At 34.1% G+C, this 23,244-nt stretch overlaps 1 protein-coding gene across 3 annotated transcripts in view; it reads left to right on the forward strand.

Moving 5' to 3' along the window:
• The window catches only part of NOVA1 (NOVA alternative splicing regulator 1), a 153,890-nt gene that overhangs the window by 126,593 nt on the left and 4,053 nt on the right, over positions 1–23,244 (forward strand). The window lies entirely within an intron of this gene.

Here is a 23,244-nt window from a genome sequence, read left to right on the forward strand (position 1 = left end):
TCGTTCATTCACATATATACACCCATAACCATAGATATCTAACTCTTGTTAGAAATTGGTAAATTAAATGGAAACTTTTTTCTTCTTTTGATTTGTTTTGTTGTCTTTTTCAAATCTCTGATGAAAGCAAAATACCATATAAAATAGTGGGGGTGGGGGGGTGGGGGGGTGGTATTTGATTCAGTTAATACATAGCAAGGATACACGCTGGTGTGTTTGTAGACAGAGTAACTCTTGGTGTATGTATGTTTATGTATATATGCACACACGTATTTACTTCCTGGATCATTTAGAAATTGTAATGGAATTATTCCTAAAATCGTGCTTAACTACCTTGATATCATCAAGCTAGAAATGGCAGACAGACCTCTTTTGTTTATTTAGTTTAAGAATCTTGAAACATGCTTATGGGCAGTAGTATAGGGGCATTCTTTAAATAGCATATGTAAAAAAAATGTCTTTAAAAACATGCTAAACACATTTAAGTAAGTTGAATTCATGTCTTATTTTTCAATGCATAAGCTAAAAGCTTATATGCTTTTAGCAGTATTTTAATAACACTCATTTATTTCTCTTTTAACTGGAAAAAATATATCCAGTTCGTTATGTCCACAAATGATCATAGTATGCATCTTTTTGCCTTCCCTATGAAATTTGTTAAAGTTACTTCATACCAAGCTTATTAGTACTGATTCGTGCTTTATACATACCAAATTCATTTTTTAATATACCGTTAATGTTCTTTGTGTTCAAATAATGTAAATATTCAATAAGTGCTAACAGTTTTTAACACATAATCTGTTTATTTAAGTTAGCTCAATGCTTCTATCGATCTTGCACAAATTATATCAAATACCAGAGAAGTTTTCTTTACAAAAAGCTGATTTCACCTGGAAGTTAACATTGTTATTAATTACTCATCCTCTGATGTTTTGTGAACTGCTTATAGCTTGCTGGCTGTATGAAGAAACAATTCAACATACAACAGAATGCAAGCACATTAGAGCAATATATCTTTGGTCAACACATGACTATCTGTTGAAAGGGATGTCTATTACAGAAAGTAATGAAATCTAGAAATTGTACACATAGAGCTGCTACTTAGAAAAATATAAATTGCGATATCCCTCACTTCAATTTGAAAGCCTTCTACCTCAGCCTGCTTCCATTCCAGCAACAGTTATTTGGCTTCATCATCATTAAATGACAAAGATAAAATCTTTGCCAACAGCTAGGATATTTTGTGAACATTCTGCTAAGCCTTTATTCTCTCTCTCTTACTTTTAGTATTTTATTTATTTTAATTAGAAGGTTTTGAAAATGTTAGTGCACAGATCTTTTTTTAAAGTTTTTTTAATATTTTTCTTATGTGTTGTCTTTCCCACTGTTTGTGGGTGTTTTGGTTTGTTTTTTTATTATGAATATACCCTGATGATCATTGTTTGCAGAAAAAGGAAAAGGTGCTTTTATTTGCAGGAAATACTATTTGATCATGCTCTTCATTTAGCATCAGAGAAGTACCTACTTTGCATCTGTTCTAGGGATTTTAAATTATCAAAATTACAGTGTAGCATATACACTTTAAATGACATTTTAATAGCTAAAAATACTTATTTTTATAGAAAGTTGTTTGGTGATAATTAACAAAATATACTAAAATAAAGAATATACACTAATAATGAAAATACTTCTTTTATTAGAAAGTCATTCTGTGAGAATATTAGTAAGTGATATAGCCGAATATACAAACTAAGGCAAATACATGTTTTGTGTCCTGCCTCAATCACGCATTACATCTTTTAATGCATTTTATTCATAACCTGTGCTCAGTTCAGTTTTCATCCAATTAATCAAGATCTCTTTTGAACAGTATTAAATTTTTATATATGAAGAATAATAAGTTCCTTAAGTGACTTTTGGAGCTGTTTTGATCATTAACCCTTGAAATTCTTATTGGTCCATAATTATTTTATCCCTCCTAATATTTCCTAGTGGTTTCTAGCTGTTCCATCAGGAAGCAGAAAGCACATGATAAGAGAATTATTGCCTTTTTGTTCATTCTAGCGATAAGTGGCATAGCTGGCAATTGTTCCCAGACTGTAGTACTGATTAGCATTCAGCACTAGTGTATCGACAAGTATCTGCACTGCGGCTGTCACATGAAAACAGGTTCCAACACAGTAATCTCAAGCTTGTCAGTAGTCAAGTACCCAATAGGAGAGTATTAGAGAACAACTAATATTTGTTTTGATATGTCACTATGTAATCACTGTTTTCAATAGCAGATAACCATTCAGGTACGGGTTTTCTGGCTAGATGTTATATTAGGATAATGGGAAAGAGCTTATTTAAGTGGATGGAATTCAGGAAATGTAGTATTAAGGTGTAATAAAATTCACAGCGCACCATGTTGTGTGGGTATGGTAGCATATCAGACTTAAGATCATTGTTTTGTATAGTATTTAAATTGTGACAAGATTATTTTTATATTAAAAATTAATAAGGTAATTAAGTGAGATTTAAGCAATACTTAATGCTGGGTTGCTGTTGGAGTGAGATTTTGCAACTGGGTTGCTGGGCTCCTCATAAGTCATTACAATTAGAGAATGTTCGAGTACATATGTTTATGAGCATACTTGATGTGATCCTTCCCTGGACAAGCATATCATGTCAGTTGTGTTCCCCTGACAGAGCTTGCATAGTGGGCAGAGCAATTTCTAGGCACACTTTTTACTGCAAGAGAAAAATAGCTCTGCCAGCAGAGGTCAGAGGAAGCTGGGCAGGAAATCTGGCTTGTATTATGTCTTCCTTTTAATGACGCACTTTGCCTGCGTTCACATGTGATCATAAGTGCTTTGTATGGCAGTTTTGCCTTTTGGTGAATTGTTTTTTGAAAAATCCAGTATTCATTAAACTATTCATTTTATGAGTCTCAAGAAGAGTATAGTCTCCAAGAAGTCTGATCTAGTGGAAGAAAACAGTTCCTTCAGAACTGTCACGTCATGTTATACTGAGTTACCACGGATGCAACAGAAATCTATGCGTTGGAAGTGTTTTTTTCTTTAGTTCTTTGTTCTAGGAAGATATAAATCTGTCAATGTTATCATCATAAATATCGTGTTTATTTTTGCAGTACAACTTCCTTGGACCTTTGTTCACATTAAAAATTAATGCACTGCAAACTTCCTAAGGAGCAAAGAACCAAAGAAGCAATAGAATTAGGGGCATTTCAAATAACTTTTCTCCCCTCCCCACCCCCCCTCCACTTCTTTATGCCTGTCACTGAAAAGAACTCAATCTTTCTGTACTTTTAGACTGAGAGCCTCTATGTTAGCCCTTCATGAACTTTGTCAGCTTTGTTTATAACAGAACACTGACAGAGATACAGCTACAGTGGTGAAACTGTTCTGCTGATGCCCTTGGAGCTGGAGGAATATAGCTTCACTTCTGTTTACTAGAAGGAGGAAATCAATTTTATTTTTCTACAGTAAACTTCAAGTGGGAATTTCATCTCCAAAGTGATGGAAAACACCATAAACATCATATAAATCATGTTTGCTTTTCCTCTGTAGTACTTTGTAAAGGTTCAAGTTTTAATACTTAATGTTAACAGTTAAGTGACATTAGGTAGACAAGTATTTCTATAATTAAACTGTTTACATATTTTCTTCTGTTTACAGGATTTTTTTTTCTTTTGTATCTGCCTGCTTTACTCATGTTACTGTTATTTTAGAGGGAGAAACACGAGTGATATAAACCTAAGCTGTGTATTTCTCCTTTATGTTCGATGTACACCTATAAATGCAGTTACAAACCATTGCATGTTTCCTTCTCTAATCCTCCCTTTTCCCATGAGAATGATACCACTCCTGACATTTACTACTGGCTGTAAGAGAATAAAAGACCAAAATGCATATTCCCACTTACAAGTGAGTCAGGAGAGTGATAGGTAGGAGGCCTTTCCTCCTTCCTTTATAATTTAGGTAGGCTTAAGCTCAGTAATGTGATAGGATTTATTATCACAAACTTTGTGTTATTAACTTATAAGCCTTCTTTTATTTTTACTTTTTTAAAGCACTATTTTTTCCCATGACATTCGCATTTTTTACAGTTATACCTTCTATTTTGCTGCTTTGTTGCTACACTTGAAACTCTTTTTCTATCATTTAGTATACTCTAAATTCTGTAGAGCGCAGATAGGTGTGGGATTTGCCTGTTGAGTCCTCAAGGTTTACAGTTTTTTTGGATCATATCTGCGTCATCTGGTCACTGTAATATTTGTCATAAATAATACTTTTCTACCTTTTTATATGATGGGACTGAGCCAGTTTTCTTGATACTGACTGTATCCAACAGGTACAGCTCAAGCGCATAGCAGTTACAGTCTTGGTATTAGGGGGTTGTACTTTTGTCTTATATTATCTCTTTATTTTATGCAAAATCTGTAGCAATGGAATATAATAGTAGACATATAACTAGAGACTGGGGTATTAATTAATATCTCTAAACTGTAATGATTGTAAGGATTGGTCTCCCTCTTTCTGACTTTAAGGAGCAGTCAGTCCTATTCCTGTCTGTAAAATGACTTGCAAAAGTGTAATCTTTTCATTCCTGGTAGAGGGGTAGAATCTGAAAATAGAGGCTCTCTGTAAAGCATGCTGACATCTTTTGAAGGGTTGATGAACTCATATCACTTAATACAAGTGTTGTGGGAGGTGGAAGAAGAAATAGAAAAGAAAGCTTTATTTTAGTCTTCTGTTATCATTAGGACATGGAATTTTAAGTATGTATAATAATCAAATTATAAAGTTTTTATCAATAGATTAATTTTAAAGTACAAATAGTGAATTTTAATGATGATCCCAGGATCCTAGACAGTTATCATAGGCCATCAAGATACTACGTCTATTTGCCTTTGGTAATTTGATGTGAGGGTTGAGATACTGTGTCTCTGATATTTTAACCACAGTAGTAATCTAATTTTAATTCCCTAATTTTAATGTCATTTCTTACAGTGGTATTAAGCAAATCTTTTTTCTTTTTAGGTCTGTCACAGGTTGGCTGATGCTGGGTCTATCACTTGATTTGTCCAAATCTCAGTATCATGTATTTAAAACCAAAGTCAATATAAAGTTATTTAGAATTCTGATAAAAGATTCTGTAGAATTAAAACCTTTTATTATTTCAATTTTATTGTTCAGAACACTTGCCATGGTAGTTCTCTGTGAAATAACAGTTTTACAATTCCAACCTGTCAGATGGGTCATTGATAAATACAACCATTTTATTTACACCCAGAAAAAGATATCCAAGTTCCATGCACAAAAGTTCTTTGAAAGACACTTCATCTAATGGAATATGTTTCATACAGACCTGTCACAAAATAATTTTGTACACTGGATTTTAAAATTATAAATACATGAAGACCACAAATATAACATTGTTAATATGTTAAACAAATACATTCTTCTAATTATGGCATCAAACCATTTCTTTATTCACATGTAGATGCATGAGAAGGAAATCAGGTGTGATGTGGCAATGGTATTGAGAACTATTTAACTAGAAGAACCTTATAATGATGTTTAGGGGAATAGAGTTGAAGAAATAGGCTCCATATTTTGCTGACATTTTCTGGAAGGTCCCCAAACTTATACTTTTGCCACCTACAGAAAAAATCTTCACATAATTTTTCAACATAGTGTATATTTTTAGTTATATCTCTGCAAGGACTTTCCTCTTAAGTTTTAACAGTTATTCAACTTCACTTTCAGAGTTCTTTTTTGTTTAGGTCTGCTATTGCTATCATGGACTTACCTAGTAATAATTTTGACTCCTCCCCACTGAACACTGTGCATTGTAACAAGGTTGAATAAAAGTGCCTACATTAGTTAGGAAAACCTGTGTCTTTCTAGTGTGAAAAAACCTGTACATTTCAAATTTGTATATAATGTTATTGATTGTAAATTCATATCTCTATAAAGTGAAATTTTTGTTTCAATTTAATGAAAAGGCAGAGTTCCTTTTTTGAGCACAACTTGCCTGTGACACACTGTGGACAGCACATAATAAATAATGTTTGAGATAGCCTATCGAGAAAGGGCTAGGGAGAATTATTCTTCTGTTCAGGTAGGAGGACTCCCGTAGAGGTTCCAGTGCTCAAGAGGTAACCTTTCCTTCTGCTTTTCAGCTGAAATGCTTCATTTCATGGCTAAACACTAAGCAGAATTAGCCTGTATGCCATAGACTAACTGTAGACATTTTTTTTTTCTGGTTCTCAGTTTAATACATTACTTTTATTATATTTTGCTTGTTCTTTAACTGCTTTTTCCACAATATTTTGCAGTATCTGAGCTTAGCACTTAGCATTATCTCCTTCAACCATAATTTTTATATGTTATAAAGATCCCTAAATAACAATTTTTAAAGATCTTACATACAAATTTTTTTTTTTTTTTCTGTTTCAATTTTTCCCCTTTGGGCAACTGTGTAGGTAATTATTTTCATATTCCCCTATACTGATTTATTTGTTTTCTTTCTTCTGTCTCCCACCACACAACAGTTTTATAAAACTGTAGAATGGTTTGGGTTGGAAGGGACCTTAAAAATCATCTATTTCCAACCACTGTTTATTGTTCCTTTCTTAAATATAAAGGAAATGTCAGAAGCATTCATGAGAGATGGGGTAAGATGTGGCTTCTGAATGCTACTGGCATATCATTCACAGGATGTCATGAATAATCTGCCACTTACAGTCGTGTAAGTAAAAACGTAATTCCCCAACTTGTTTTGATTTTATGCTTAAAAAGAATAAGTTAGCTTCCTATTTTATCCTCTCTTCAAAAGGAGAGACTTTCTTGGTGTAATGGACATGATGACTATTCCTTTTCTATTAAATTGGATAAATGTCTTAAATCAATTTCTTCTCATGTTTTGAACTCTACCTGGTTATTAGATATTTCGTTGTTTACCCCCATAGATAAAATGTAAAAGTAAAGCTTGAAAAAAAAAAAAAAAAAAACAAGGACAAAATTTATTTTCTTGTAAGAGAACAGACTTTAACAAGATATTATAAGGTCACGCCTGTTGTGCATTCATGAAGACTTAGGCTATCACTGGCTTTAATCCTTAGGTTAGTCATTAGTTTCAGAACTCACCAAAGGAAGTGAATAAGAGTAAAATTTCAGAAACATACTTAAGTGATTTAGAAAATGCATAAATTTTATTTTTAGTGCATTTTTAGTGAAGCCTGCTTTTGGTCTTACTAATTTATTTTTAAATCAGTATCACTTCTGTGAACATTCTGAGATTTGGGAGAACAGTTATCATATTTCCCTGTACTCTTATGATTTCTAATGTTTTTTCACCTTAAAATATTTTGGAGTGAACATGTAAAAAGATAATGCTTTTTGGACTGAATGGATTTTTCCTTAGACATGCATGGATATCTTATTCAAGTCTTATTTAAAGAAAAATCTTGCACTGTAGTTGAAGATGATGTTCTTTCACTTAAGTATATTTATAGATATGATATGTAGGTTTTGGCATTTGTCCATGTCCTTGTACTAAGAAAAGGTCCTATCTGCTTATGAAAAGGGATCATTAAACCCGTGAAAGTTGGTGAATACACATTTTTCTATTTGTCAAAATATGATAAAGGTCTTCAAATGTCGTGTGTAAGAGGGCGTTTAATTTTTTCATTTTTTTCTGTTCCAGCAGTTTTAAGCATACTTCTTTTATCAATACAAAATACAAATATGCAACATGTTTTAAAATGCCAGATATTACCATGTTCAAGTTACAGCCTATGTAAGTTAAAGTTGGCAGCATATAACTCTGTGGTCTAACCAAGATTGTCTTCAAGTTCTTAATAATTGGGTTTGGTGACATACTGTTTCATTCAGAAGTACTGTTGGGAAAAAAACCCAAACATGTTCTGAAAGTATACAGACAAAGAGTCACTTACTGCAGTCTTTGCTGTTGAACAAGCAGAAAACAGAATGTCAGAGCAATTTCCAGAATGCCAATCTGGATGACTGTTGCTTTTTTTCTGCTGTGTACTCTATCAGTCACATGAAGGTTAGACTCTTAAGTTTTCAACTATTCAGAATTTAATTTAGCAGCTCTTGGGGAGTTGAGAATTTATGTGATCAAGAGTATGAGAATGTGGAAACACTGTGGCTACAGAGCTTACTGTCACACCAGGACAGACCCTGTACAGTGCAGACTGTAAGGTAGAAAATGCAGTACCGTATTTTTCTCACGTCAGAGGTAAGTTGGGTGAGACATGGTTAGCCTAGCCCTAGAAGATCCTGCTTTGAGCATATGTTAGTTAATATTTTCTTTGTGCCATCTGAAACTTTGTCACTTCCACAAGCTGTTTGTAGGAATAGTGCAGCAGTGCGCTGCACTGTTCTGCAGGCTGTATGCTAGGTGCACCGTCTGTCTTTTGCATGCTTTGAGAATTCATCACATGGTTGGTCATACATAGATGTGAAACAAACCCGCCAATTAGAGTGGGGGTCTGCTTCATTTGAGTGAAAAAGGAGTGTTGTTTTTATACAAATCACAGAAGGAAGCTGTGGTCTTATTGCACTGTAGGGAGTAGCAAGTGGAAGGTTTTTTTCTCTTCTGGAGACAAGGTGCATCATCTGTTGAGATCTTTGCCCATAGCGTAGCATCACAGACTTAAGATAGTCAGTCAATACCTGGACTCTGCAGTCAAAACAGTATGTAACTGTATCTTATTCAGAAGCAGTATTTTCCCCTAGTTTTGTGCCTGTAGTTATTTTCACACTCTTTCGTTGGTTTGAGTTTGGTTTTTTGGGACTTTTTTTTCTGAAAATAAATTACAGTTATTCAGAGACATAGTTTGCAAATAGTCGATCAGTGGGAGGGTCCTGACCATGGACTCTAATAAGCATCCTTAGAAATGCCCAGGGGTTGAGTTACCTTTCGGGTAACTGTTACCTTTCCGGACTCTTCTTCAGCAATAATAAACATGTATATGACACATTATTCATTCAGTTGAACTTGGCACCTGTGATTTGGATGGGGTTACAGAAGTATGGTTTAGATTTCTGTTTCTTTAAAGTTTTTGAAAGCCTGCACTTTGGCAGTTCTGCTGCGGTGTAAATTCTTTCCTGTTTCTAGTAACTTAATAAATGATCTCCATACTTCTTAGCATTTTATGGTTATTTTCATTATTCACTTAAAACAAAAAAGCAGTAAGAATATTTTGATCCACTTTATTCTCTAATAGGACAAATTGTGATAATAAATTAACATCTGCCCCCTACCCATGAGATACTGAAATGCAGTCTCCATGTAAGATCTTTTAAAGTGTTACTGCTTTATGGAATCTGTTTATGAAACAGATTAAACTGTGATTAATGATGTTCTTTAGCAAAGAGAAGTAAAGCAAAATACAATTCCATCAGATCATCTGCAGACCATGCTCATGTATAATTAAAGTGATGAGGAAAAAAAGAAAACAAGTCAAAAGATAAGCAGATCTCAGCAGAATATTTATTGGTTGTAATACATTTAAAATTTTTAGTAAAATAAATATGTAAATATTGTCTAAAACCTGTATTATCACATTCACTTTTAGAAATAGAAGGAAATAACATAGTTATTTTTTAAAGACATTTCACAGGTTAAATTTCACCTGTATTTGAACACTTAAGAGTTTTTAGTGTAATTACCTGCTTTAATTATGTCAAAAGTAATTAGGTAATTAATGCTACACTTTAACATTTACAGTAAAGACTGATTGGCTGTACACAATGAGTATGCATACACTGAGCATTGCCTTTACGGCATGCAATTTCTAAGAAAATTGTAAGTTATGCATACTTTACATTAATAGGAACACATGTGAATAAGGCTAATAAATGGAGGAGATTATAACTTTGATGGGATGAAAGTTAAATTTGAATTTAAGAATTAATTCAGATAATTCTTGTATGGTTTATTATAAAAATACTTGTGCTTTGATCAACCTGGTCTAGTGGAAGGTGTCCCTGCCCATGGCAGGGCATTTGAATTATATGGCCTTTAAGGTCCCTTCCAACCCTAACTGTTCTATGATTCTATATCTCCTGAAATACAAAATGTTTATTATACTATTAATTGTCCTATTTACACTACTAATACAGAAGGCCCTTATTTTGATGATAAGAAAAGTCAATAAAATTGAAAGAGCATAAACTTGTCAATTTCAATGTCAGAGTGCTCAGTAAAGTTAGTGCTTCTTAACATTACCATGAACATTTTGTCATTTCAAAATTAATAAAATACTGATTTTATTTGAAATATAACTTATTTTTGCTGTTGAAAGAGTAAAATAAAGCTCCTTGTTAGCAATATCACATAGTAATACTAATAAAAGACTGCAATTCAGATTGTATATGATTTTATGTAAACTTTCTGAGATTATGATTTATAATGCATTTATTGAGCTCTGTCTCAAAAGAGGTTCACAGTAGACATTTGTTAAATAATAAAAAGGGACAAATGTATGATGAAATCAAAACTGGTTAGTAAATCTGTTGATTTCCTCATGTTTATCACATTTAGATCAGTTTTTTTTTTTTTGTTTTTATTTTTGTATTTGCTAGTATCTTTTCTCTCAAAGTAAAAATAAATTGTAATCTGTGAAAGCTGAAAAGCATGCGTATAATGTGCACAGGAGTTGACATCAGGGCAAGAGTTATATGGAAATTTTATTTCAGTGTATCTTTAAAATGAGAGATTTAAATCTAACTTACGAGAATGCTGACTCCAGATTTACTCTTGGAAGGGTATTTTTCAAAGTTAATGCAAACAGAGAATTAGATATATGTAGTATAGATATAAAAAAGTGTGATGTATATGTGTAAATATATCCATATAAAACATTTGTGCAACACAGCTTCAGTTTCCATAGTAATTTTTTTTCCATGTGTATGTTTATATCAGCTGATTATCTAGCCAAATTTATTAATATGTGTAAGTTATCTATATTCAAATGTTGCCTGTGTCTACCTTTGTAAGGCTTAATTAAATGTTAAAAGTTGCTACTTAATTTTAGATAGTTTACTTTAATGAAATTTGGCTCCGTAGATTCTCGTTGTATGAGAAATATAACCAGAGTACTGGTGTTTGGAGACAGTATAGTTTGCAAATATGTGGGTTAATGATAAATATATACACTTTTCCCCACTGAGCCAAATTTGGTATCCTGGTAAATCCAGGATCTTCACATTTAAGAAAGACCATGCAATTGTACCTTTACTCATTTCTTGTAATTATTGCTTTTGTCGATAAGCTATGTTGACTTTCATAATTAGCCCATTTCATTTGTTCGTTTACTGAAATAATTGCTAATCCGTGTCATTGCCTTCACTTACTCCAGCGTTCTTTCTATCTTCCAGCAGTAGTTACTATTCCATTGTGGCTATCTTGATTAAAAAAGTGCAACTACAATTTTACAGAAGGGTAAACCAGAAAACAGATATACATATAAATTAAACATACACATAGAAATTGGGTGAATGTTAAGTTCTGAGCCAGCCACTTAAGTCGAGTTATTTATAGTTAATTGTAGTTACTGATATATGTCCTGAGACCAGCAGTCTGGTATTACCCTTTTCTGGTTTCTGATTTTTGCCTGAGATGTCATGTCAGACTTTGAGAGGAATTGTCTTGTAAGAGGACTCTGATTACCTTTAGAGAGCTATGGAGTCCTGTAATAGGGCTTACAAAGTTTGAAGATATCCAGCCTTTAGTGAAACTACATCCTTTCTCTAAAAAACATTTCTGGTGATTACTGGTTTTTATGACCTAGAGAGATACAGTTATTTCAATGTTTAACTGTCTTTCTCACTTGGAAACAATTCTCACATGACACCCATGAGAGATTCTCCCCTCAAATGTCATTGTGTAGTTCTTGCTACACAAAATTTTTTAATAGTTAAGCAGGAGTCAATACAAAGGATCAAGCCTCTGCTACTGATTGTCTTTTGCAAAGCCAGGGGTGCAAAGTAGCCAGAGCCCTTGATACCGTTAATCTAGATATGTATCTGGTCTTTCTAGATGAACTTTTTCATAAGCCGAATTTCATTCTGTTTTTCACCATTCCTACAGTGAAAAACACTGTGAAGCTACACAGAACAATCTGTAGGTCAGAACATGAATAAATCTGCATTTGTTTTCACTGAGCTGAAATATTAATGGAGTTACCACAAGGATTTTAATTCATGTGTGTCTCCTTCTTTTGCTGCAAAGAATGGAGAACAGAATAATTAACCCAGGATATTAATTGCAAATAATGTAGAAGGGGATGTTAGGGTTTATTACTATTTTAATTATGGCCATGAAAACTCAAAGGTGTTCATTTAGAAACAGTACATTCATCTTCTATCATCTGTATTGGTTGCAGTTTGCCATATTCATTACAGTTATAAATGTAGCAAGTAATTTATCATTCCACCATGCTTACTTTATGCATATTAGTTGATGATATAAGCTTTATCCTTTGTTTTACCTTGCAGTTTTGTGATCTGCAAGTAAAGAGCATGTGCATAACTGGGAGGTTAGGTCAAGATACACAATTAAAAATGCCTTGTTCTGTCAATTCTGATTTTCTGTATGTGTAGCTCAATATAGCCAGAAGACAAAAGATATTTCTCAGTTAAAAGATACATTATTTAAATTACTTGATACTATTAAGAGCAGAAATTTGGCTTCAAAGAAAGTTTGGAGAATGTCTTGAAATAATTCCATGACGGAAAAGGGGTTTTATACAGTGGTCTTGTAACAATGAGAGCTTTCTTTTGGTTATGTGCATAAGTACACTCATGTCTGACATGATTGCAGCTGTGTGGTTCTAAGACATGATGGGCTTAAGGAGAAGGCATGGCTCCATTCAAAACATGGCATTTGTTTTTCCTAATTGTTCATAGAAGGTTTTTCAGAATTAGCTGAATTGTGAACAAACGACTTAAAGAGGCAGTACTGAATAAATAGCTTCTGTACTCTCTGAGCTGGAGTTACTGATTAGATACTAAATGCAATACGACTGTTTCTCCTTAAAAGTAGTAAAGTATTATAAAGTCACATATGGAAGTATATGTGTATAGTATAGAAGTGTGTGTGTGTGTAGATATATATAAAAAAAGTGTGTGCATATATATTTATATATATAGTAGTGATATATTCCAGTGGTTTGGGTTTTACTTCGTGTATTTATGTTTCTCTATGCTTTTGTATCAACTCTTATGGCAGTGGGAATTGTAAAAAGGACTTTACTTTTCTTGTTTGACTTGGGTTTTTTTTTTCTTCCAAATTGTGTGCCCAGCTAGATTTTTGTTAGTGTTTAAAATCTTACTCATTTTAAAAAACTTGTTCTACCATCTTATTACTTGTTTATATCTGAAGGAAAGCTGCTATTTACTAAGTAGTACAGAACTCATGAAAAAAGTTGTATTCCTCCTAGGAAAATATTTTGTCTTCACAGTTTAGTGCCTAGACCTGACAAGGTACCTTCCAATCTTCCTTTTCATGTTAGAATACTTTACGTAATGGACTTTGAGGAGTTTTTATATAGAGTAATTATATTCCTGATCGCCAGTTCGGAAATTCTTAGTTACAAGATAATGAAGGAAGCATTCGAGAAAAAGGACATGGGCATGCAGCCGTAATTTGAAACTGGCAGTGAATCATCACTAGGAGTTTCTTAAATGAGTGCTTGATGAGATTAAGGTGGATCAGTGATACAAAACTCTTGGGGTTTGGTATTTTAACAGCATTGACTGGCTGAATGTTTACCTTTGCCACATGCTTTTCCAGCCCTGGTGGTGTAGTGTTTTGCAGCTGGAGTACATTCACTTGTGTCTCTGATCCATTTCCTGCTGTCCTCCATCCATCCCATCTTGGGCTGTATTTTTTGTCGGAGACTGTCTTCTCAGTATACAGGATTCCATTTCACAACTTTTAACCACTTACAATCAAAAAGCCTTCTTTAGTAATTTCCTCCAAGGGTCTTCTCTCTCAAATAATTGTGATCAATTAAAAGTTGAATTGATGGAACTCTTAAGTCCCCCCAACAAATAATCATGAATGTGTAGGATTTTTTAATTGCCATTAGAGAAACAGTGGTTGAATGGCCACATACTTATATAAATACTTACACCTACTGGTAAATCTTAGGAATAATATTCTATCCCTATGTGTACGAAGTCTAAGCAAGGATCAGGAGAAACTACTGGTGCATGGTTCTAAAATATTTTAGCAGCTGTGAGGAGCTGAAGCAGTTAAAAACTAAATTTTTGCTGTCATCTATCAGTCAAAAAAAAAGTGTGTTTAGCAGAATTTATCACCATATCTGTCACAGAAAATTACAAAAAAATGCTGTATTGCTACATGACAAGTGCTAGTAAATGTTGAAGGGTGATTTATATTGCTATATTTCTTCTGAAATACAAATTTGATGTTTTGATATTAATTTACATACCCTTCTGATCTTTACTGTGTTGTTTCTACGCTATTATATTCTTGGGGTCTGCCTCATTTCTTAGTTCAGAGTAACAAGGTGTTTCGGGTTCTAGGTAAAAGCTAATTGCACTTTCTTTTACCTCCTTCTTTCAATCTCCACCATTTTGTTCAGCTCAACAGCTTCTCACGTGAAGCGTAAAAAAATTTTTTTTTTTTTTTTCATGTTTCAAATTACCAGAATAGATAGCAGTACCCTCTTTGGAAATCACAAATCTCTTGATAGGAGCAACTATAAAGTTCCTATGTCTGATCATCAAACTCCTTTTCTTTTGACCTGCCACAAAAAAGATCTCAAGTTTTGAGCAAGAAGGGAAGTGACTTTTCTTGATGGTCCCTAGAAATCCTTTTTTTCCATACCACAGAATTTAAATGGTTCTGCTGAATCACCTTATTTCGACAGCTTTGAAAAGAAAAGCCTCTTGCAGATAGCATAGAGAACTTAGACCCTTTTTTCTTTTTCTGAACTGCCAAATCAATGTGCTACATACCTTGTAGAAATCAACTGTGTCCAAGATAATCTGAAAACTAGTTAGAATAGATTAATCTTAAAATGTAGTTTTCAAAGACTGATTTTGGGCATTTTTACCTGGAATGCTAAAATGTGATTTTGATTTTAAATTTTAATCCTAAATTAATTTGGATGAAGTTTAGAATGTTGTTAAAATAATTCTGTAATCTGAACAGCAATATCAGAGAATAATATCTTAATGTATTTCTAACTTCATGTTTTAAGCTTTCCATGTTTTCAGGTTCTGTTCAGCTTCAAAGATAGTGTCATTGACACAGTAATGGCACGTCTCTTTCTTTGCATATTTCTATTGGCTATCCTTTCCTCTAAATTTAATTACAGGACATAACTACAACATGTAATTTTCTGCACTGGTTTTAGAAACACATCATTGTGTATTTTAGACACATTTGTCACTTTATACCGAAAATTGGGCACTATTGAGTAGCCTTGAGGTTCTGTAATATTAACATTGCATATTCTTGAAAATTTCCACTCTAGTCAAAGGCATATTTAGCAACAATCATAGGCTTCTCTTGGAATTGCAGGTCCACAGCCATTATAAAAAAATTGGAAGCCTTAGTCTCCTTGTACTCATGGAAAATGGGTTCCTAATTGTCAGTGCATCCAAGATTTGTTAGTACCATCTTATCAGAGCTGTACGTTTCAGCCACAGGATTTCTCCCACTAATTGCTTTCATCATGTACAAGATTTCTAGTAAAAATGTATCATTCAGAAGAAGTTTATGGCTGATCTGCTACTGGCAAGTATAAGTGAAGATAATGGATGCAGCCTTTTAGGGATTCTCTTGAGAAGGCTAGAAGTTCTGCACCTGGGTCAGGGCAATCCCAAGCACAAATACAGGCTGGGCAGGGACTGGATTGAGAGCAGCCCTGAGGAGAAGGATCTGGAGGTGTTGGTTGACAAGAAGCTCAACATGACTTGGCAATGTAGACTTGCAGCATAGAAAGCTAACCGTATGCTGTGCTGCAGCAAAAGGAGACTGGCCAGCAGGCTGAGGGAGGTGATTCTTCCCCTTTACTCTCCTCTTGTGAGACCCCACCTGTAGTACTGCATTCAGCTATGGGGTCCCAACACAAGAAGGATGTGGGCCTTTTGGAGTGAGTCCAAAGGAGGGCCACTAAAATGATCAGAGGGCTGGAACACCTACTTTATAAGGACAAGCGGAGATAGTTGCGCTTGTTCAGTCTAGAGGAGTCTTTGTGGAGACCTTATAGCAGCCCTCCAATACCTAAAGGGGGGCCTACAAGAAATCTGGAGAGGGACTTTGTACAAGAGCATTTAGTGATAGGACAGAGGGGTACTGGTTTTAAACTGAAAAAAGGGTAAATTCAGATTAGATATAAGGAAGAAGTACTTTACTGGGGGGTTGATGAGGCACTGGAACAGGTTGCCCAAAGAAGTTGTGAATGCCGGCAGTGTTCAAGGCCAGGGTGGATGGGGCTTTGAGCAGCCTGATCTAGTGGAAGATGTCCCTGCACATGGCAGGGGAGTTGGAACTATATGATCTTTAAGGTCCTTCCGGTCCAAACCAGTATATGGTTTTATGAAGTATCCTGGTTTATGTACTTTCCTTCTTTTATCTGAAGATTTTTCAGGAAAGCAACTAGTACAATGCTTCTTTGGACAGTGAGCTGATATCCATGGGGAGCCAAAGTAACAATAATTTTTGTGAATGGCTTTTGAGAGAAGAAGCCTTTCTATTTATGAGTTAGAGCCTACACACTCGCTGGTAATAGAATGCCAACTAAAGCAGAGACCAGAGAATTTTTTTTGTTTGCTTGTTTAAACATGATTTGCTAATTCCTTGCTGTGAGAAATTTGCATTCCAAATTACATCTTTAGTTAAAAGCATGAAAGAAAAATCTTAATTTTCATACTTCTGAGTAGGCAGTAGCATAATTAGGTGGTAACTAAAAGAAGTGGGAGGTACTTTTTGTCAGTCCCCTGAAGAGTCAAGGTTTAATATAAAATACTAATTGAAAAATGGTCTAGATTTAAGCCAAAGCAGCAATCTTTGCAAAGAAAAAAACAACCGTTACCCATTCTTTCCTCTATTAAATCTTTCTCCAGCTTAGTTCCAAGGGTCTAAGCCTTGTAATTTTAGACGTAAATTATTGCCAAGCATTTAAGCTGAAGTAAGGTTTCTGTTGCATGATAGTTTTTAGGACTAAAATGAAATAATGCTCTTTAGAAATACAGCTTCATCTGAGAGGAGGTGTGGGAACTGGAACAAAATGAACATTTGTAATAAGCATTAGAGTGGGAATCAGACCAAACTCTTGCTGCAAACTACTGGCAGATACAAATAAATATTTAATAATATCTTTTTGCACTATTTATTGTATTTATAGTAAGCTAGAACGATTTAACTTGAGAAGAACATCTTACTTGCTATAGTATTTGTTCAAGGGATTAATTTAACTTTCACCTGAAAGAAGCAGTAGTTATGAGGGCAGAAATACCACAAAGAAATAACATAGAGAAATAGCAAAATGACATCTTGCAATAATTGTGGATAAAATATATGAAGGAAATTCTACAAATATATGCACTGCTTGTGGTGAGAAAAAAATCTCAGGACCACAGACGTGACTAGAAAAGTGCATTAGGTTGAGGAACAAAGTAGCAACTTGTCTCTTACTGGGATCCAATTGCAGAATATTTTCTGCAAACAATAGAATATTATTTCAGTTCTAGATATCCTTTTTGATAGAAAGAGGGAAATTGAATTGGAATAGCATTTACAGAATTTAAACATAACCAGGAAAGATGAAGACTAATTTATGATGTAGGTTTATTTACATTATGATCTACAAAGAACTGATTTTTTTATGGATATTTACATATTTTTAAATTTAAATATCTAACAGTCCATCAGAAAGATATCTCTGTCCTTTCTAAGTGTTTTCTAAGTGTTTTCCCTAAAAAGAAAATGTATACTCTTTGACTCAGCAACCAAGAATTTATTCAGTGCATAACCCCTCTGGAAAAGTAAGTTCATATTTCAACATACGTGCTATTCAAATTAGAGAAATTCCACTGAATTTCTTAAGGGTATGTATCTGCAATCAGTAGGGATTTGCTGTGTAAGCCTACTGTCAGAGGCTAAGCCCGAGTCTGATGTGAACAAACACCTGGACGGACCAGCCTGGTATTTCTGCCTGCTGTACATATAGGACAATTCATAACCTTTTGGTATCTTGTTCTGCCTTGAACTTGTGGTTTGCACTGGGTGTTTAGCCAGGGACTTTCCAAGGGTTGATTGATACAATGGGGCATAGCTGTAAATTCTAAATATATGCAGGCATCATCTTACCGGTAATGTGCTTCTTGTCTTCCTGCTTGATTCCCCTAGACTTTTATCGCATCTTTTGTTGATCCAGATTTTTCTCCCAGATTTTCATCACACTGCCACTTCAGTTTAAGGGTGGATGGCACAGGACTGCTCACAAACAATACAAGCTTATTGTAGCAGTCTTTTTACCCTGCCACAGAGGGAAATACTAGATGGCTCTTACTCTTCATTGACTGCTCTGTATAGAAACTTGTGGTTTTGAAATACCTTCTCATCAACTCCAACCCTATAGTCAAATGAGCAGCTAAAGTATCATAGAATTTTTATAGGTATAGAATCCAGAGCCCAGATAGAGTTTTAAGGAGTTTAAAGTAATTAATGAGCAATGAAGATGGAAAAAGAGATAAAATGGGAGATAGTAATTTAAATACAGTTTTAAGGAAACACAATGATTTGCTTTAGGGAAGCTAAAATGTAGAATTGTGCTAGATCAGGTACCATTACATTAGATGGAACTTTTTTTGTAAAGATGTTTCTCTGTTAAGATAAAATAACATTACAAAAGTAGCTGAAACATTTAATAGAAGGAAAAAAGGATTATTGCAGCTGAATAACAGATATAAAAGCACATTTGTTCATTAATATCTGTGCAGTCTTCAGAAACAATTCTGTGAGGTGGAATAAGCAGAGGGTTATGCAATGGTATTCTTCTGTTGTCAAATTGTGTTTGTTTTTTTCCAATTATGCTGTTTGGATAATCAGGCATTTTCTTTTCTGGTGTAATTTAGTGGGAGGCATATATCACACCACCACGTGGAGTTTTAAACTTAAAGCCATGGATTTTTGCCTCTTTATGTGTGCTTACTGTAATTGGCATAACAGCCCCATCAAGTACTAATTCTTGCTATCCAGCCAGTCAGCATGCATTTCATCATCCCCTAAGTTCACCAGGTAAATACTTTTTAACAGCTGGGTGGCACATAAACTGTTAGTTTGTGGTTGCCATCCTCCCACTTCCTAAGACAGTGAGAAGAGAGAATATAACCAGAGCACATGTCATCAGAGAGGAGGGCAAGGAAATAAAGTAATAGCATAGTGAAAGGGTTGTGAACTTTACTATAGGTAGGTCGAGGTGTTTACATGAAAGGAGTGTAAATGAGGACTGGGGAGACAGGAAATGAAGTGTCAGTGTTTGGTCATTGTTCTGCTTCCTATGAAGGTACTTTGCATGTGCTGTTGTACACTCATAGCTGCTCAGTGCAGATTATCTCATTGCAGCATAAGGGAGGGGATGAGAAGTGGCACAGCATAATCACTGAACATCTGGCATTCCGCAGGAGATGGTATTCAGCTCTCAGAACTGAGCCAAGACTTGCAGTTTGGTAAATCAGAAGACTTCTAGGTGGGTGATAATGATGAGTGTGGCATGGGGTTATGCAAGTGAGTTGTCAGAAAATGGGAAAATATTAAGGAATTAGTTGAGTTTAGGGGTCTAGCTAGGACTTCGCAGCATTCAAGGGTGCATATGAGCCACTAATGCTAAGTTAAAGCAATTTGAATTGTGTCCTCTGTAATGTAGTGGCTGAGATCCCACATGTACCAGACAACCTTCTCCCAAGTGCAGAGTTTTACCAAATCTCTGCTGACTTCACTGGGAACTGAGGGCAACAAACTGCTTTCCAGTTTGAGTCCTTCTTAAGCACCACAGTTTCTTGGACTGTTGCACCTTTGTCAAGGCTTTTGAAGACATAATAATGTATTAGTGAAAACATGCAGTGGAATTACTTTGTTTCTTTTACTTTTGTTACAGCTTGATTCCTTTTCAGGGTAGAAGTATTAAACTTGGTAAGCCTGATTTTGAGCTTGGTAATGAAAAGAGGATGAGAGTAATGCCTGTGGAAGTAATTAATTTGCTTTGTGAGTAAGCAAATATCATAATTGCAATCCTTAATTTTTATAAAATCCATTTAGCATGAAATAAAAGTTCCTTCCAGTTTTTTTCTCCCTATAGCATTTGAAATAAAGTAAATTGCACATGTATTGTAAGCTTATGTTCATAATTGCTTTAGATACTCAGTCTCCTTTTTGCAGCACAAATTTCAGCATAGCCAGGAGCATACACACAAACCTGGAAACCTAACCTTCCTGAATAGTCTCAAAGATACCTTTACTGGATAGATCAGAGCACTTATTTTGAGTAGTAGTTAGGTTTCTCCCATCTGCATCCAAATCACTGTCTGAACTTCTTACCTGTGAAAGGGAAGTAAGAGCACTGTCCGATTTCCCTGACATTAAGTACTTAAGATGGTGGTGATGCAGGTAACAAAACCAGATAGATACTCTTTGATTTCAGTTTCTGTTTGTATAACCAGAGTTGAGACTTAAGTATTTTGTTGTATCATTTTATAACTTGTAACTTAATGACCTTACAGATTTTAGGCTTCAACAAAACAACAACAAAAAAGTATTTCGGTTGTACTGGCACCTACAGGTCTGTGGCCTAACATGCTAGCAACTGTATTAGTATACAGCACAATCAGTGTTTACAGCACAATCAGTGTTTGCTGTAAAGAGCTGACATTCCAATATATAAACCAGGGAAAGCTGAATGAATGCAGGAAACAGGTAGAGAATTACAAATTGGTAGCAAGATTAATATGACCTAAATGGAAAAAAAAAAAAAAAAAAAAAGAAGAAAAAATCCGCTGTTCCACTTTTTAATTTTCTCTTTTTTAAATAACATTTTCAAACAGTTGTCACAAAAAAAAAAAAAAAAAAAAAGAAGAAAAGAAAAGAGAATGTTACAGCTGAATATCTCAAAATAATGCAAATGTTGCCATTCATTTCAGGAAGAGCAAAATTTTACTTATGTTTAAAGCAAAATGCCTACAGATGTATTTATGTTCTGTTAAAACTGAATTTTAATTGGAATATGTTTTCTGTCACATCCTAGTATAAAGTAGATTGTGCATATTCTCTATTTTTTAACACATGTATATTTTTAAAAGATGTCCTATGTGTTAATAGGTGAAATATTAATCATGGCAGGGGTTGTATTTGAGTGTATGTTAGTAGTATATTCCTATACTAAACAATTGAAGAGTTGTCAAAACACACAATCTGATGTTTCTAAAACCGATATTTAGAAAAGGGTATTTTTCTTTATCTCAGGAGCAGACAAACACGTTAATCGAGCAAATCCAAGATTTATTTTCCAAAATACATCAGAATTTGTATGTTGTTTATATGGCTGACTACAAAAACATGTCTGAACAAGGTGTGAGTGGATGGGTATGAAAGAGGAGCTCATTCTTTATCTTTCCTCTGATTAGATAATTTTGTTGAACAACTAGAGCTGTTAGTCGTGAACCAAATTAACTTTTGTGATGTCAAGTAGGAAAAGTAGTAGTTTCTTATTGAGAAAATCTTTCTTGTTCATACAAAACATTTCCTTCTTAATTTTCCAGCTGAATTAAGCCATTATTTTATCTTAATACACCATTAGAGTAATTATAGCCATATTACAGTACCAATATGCTACAATGCTGCCCTGAAATTAAATATTATGTTTCCTTCTGCAATCACATGTATGGTTATGAGAGTATATTTTCATACCTTCCTAATTTCTTCTCTTAAACTCAAATAAGCGCTTACGCCTAAGTTCGTCAGAACCGTGCGCATTGAAACCAAGCAGGATCTGGCAAAGCACAGTTTCCAAAATCTCCTCAGGAAGCCGTTAGTAGTATGTCTTTAAATCACTGGAGTTCAGTAAATGTTTTCAATCATATATGGCACAAAACCATAATCATGAAAGCTGTGCCAAACAATAAAAGATTGGCAGTTTTACTAAGTTTTCCTGAGTGACTCTGTTTTTATACAACTTTGCATTTTTGGAATGTTAGTTAAAAAACAAAACAATCAAACAAACAAAAAAAGCCCCTACCCACAAAAGACCCAAACCAAACAAAACAAATAAGCAACCTTAAATAAATGTATTTAACAGATACCTGAAAATTCCTTATATTTAGCAAGTAGTTAATGTATTTTGTAACTAGATCTCAAATACAAAATCAAATGCAAGAGTGGGTTCCTCCTTTTTCTGATTGGAAAACTAAAAATCACCAAATAGTTTGAACTGAATTTTAAAATGACTGTGAGGTGTCCTGGCTTAAAAATGAGTGTGTCTATAAACACATATAAAAAACATTTCAATGTGTGTGTATAAACACAAATAATCTATGTAAGTATATACACATATTGAGATGTTTGTGTTTTTATAGGATTATTACAGGATTATATGGGTGGGCTAAATATTTTTTCAATAACATACTTTTATGTTACTTTTAGAATAAAGGTAACATGAATGTATGTTACCTTTAGAGTAAGTCAGCACCTAATTTTTTTATTTATTTATTCCGTAGAACATCTTTTGTTTTGATGTCAATGAATGTGAAATTCTTAAGGAATTAAGAATTCTACATATGCTGTAAAACAATTCATTGAAAATACAATATGTTGCTTTACAGTTTTTATTGTACATATTGTACAAGTGGAAAATATAAATGTTTCTCAACTTTATAGTATGCTGGATTTTCAAAGATTTTATTTTGATGCTATCATAAAAACTGGAAATACCTAAATTGGGTAAGATTAGAAAAAGCTTATTTATAGGGTATGCCTTTTTATTTGCCATTATTTTGACTTTCTAATGAGGCAGTAAAATGAGAATGTTGCTAATAAAATTTTAATTGTATTTTGTATTGACTTGTTGCTGAGATTTTAGATAGCATTTTGTTGAAAGGATTGAGAAATTTAAAATGTTATCCCTACACATATGGTCCACAAAACCTGGATAAATAGATATCAGTAGGCTACTAA

This window comes from Lathamus discolor, chromosome 6 (assembly GCF_037157495.1).
Source record: "Lathamus discolor isolate bLatDis1 chromosome 6, bLatDis1.hap1, whole genome shotgun sequence".
In the NCBI taxonomy this organism is placed as follows: Eukaryota; Metazoa; Chordata; class Aves; order Psittaciformes; family Psittacidae; genus Lathamus; species Lathamus discolor.